Raw genomic sequence first — 797 nt, 5'->3', positions numbered from 1 at the left:
TTAAGGCTGTCTGTTGAGTTCACACTGGCATTTTGCAAGTGATGATGTCTGATTCATTTATTCAGACAGTAGTCAATATCTACATAATATGAGAGTGCATAATGCCAAGAGAATTTCTCATTCAACAACCAAAAAGTAGCAGTCAGTGTGGGGAAAAAAAATGACAGAAAAGGGAAAATTTAGTCTCCGTTTATGTCCATCATGACATCTTGCTGTGATGCTGAACTAGAGAAGAGTACACATGAGCACATGAGGTGCAAAAGAGAACATGAGTGACAATTTGATGCATTTACAACTAAATGTATTCAAAACCACTGATTCCACTCATTCACTACTCAAAATAATGTGAATGTTACATATTCAAGGAATATTTATAGGGATAAAATATGATAATATTATTAATATTAAACATTAATTATTTTGTGCCTATTTTAGGATGGAGTGAGGAAAATTAGCATCTCTGTAAATCTCAAACAATAGTGAACTTGACATTCTGACTTGAAAAACGGAGACATAAAAAATTAATTTTAATCAGATTTTAAACCCTATAACTTAATTGTATTTCATGTGTTTTCCTGGTCAGACAAAAAAAAAAGAAAGTTTCCTGTCTGCCTGAACAAAGCCAAAGTAACAAAACATACAGTACTGCCAGAAAAAAAACAGATGCCAATCTGAAAAGCTCTCTGTCTGTGATTTATTTTGCGAGTTTTGTGACATTTGAAGAAGTAACTGTTAGTCTCCATGCAAAAAGAAAAAAAAAAAGTTTAGGTTTAGTTCCAAGAGCGCTCACTATCTAC

General features: G+C 32.7%; 1 long non-coding RNA gene across 1 annotated transcript in view; it reads right to left on the bottom strand.

Moving 5' to 3' along the window:
- Positions 1–797, bottom strand: part of LOC107577212 (uncharacterized) — a 9774-nt gene that overhangs the window by 2616 nt on the left and 6361 nt on the right. The window lies entirely within an intron of this gene.

Source organism: Sinocyclocheilus grahami, unplaced genomic scaffold (assembly GCF_001515645.1).
Source record: "Sinocyclocheilus grahami isolate Dianchi unplaced genomic scaffold, SAMN03320097.WGS_v1.1 scaffold5421.1, whole genome shotgun sequence".
Classification (NCBI taxonomy): Eukaryota; Metazoa; Chordata; class Actinopteri; order Cypriniformes; family Cyprinidae; genus Sinocyclocheilus; species Sinocyclocheilus grahami.
This window is presented reverse-complemented; position numbering and strand designations above follow the sequence as displayed.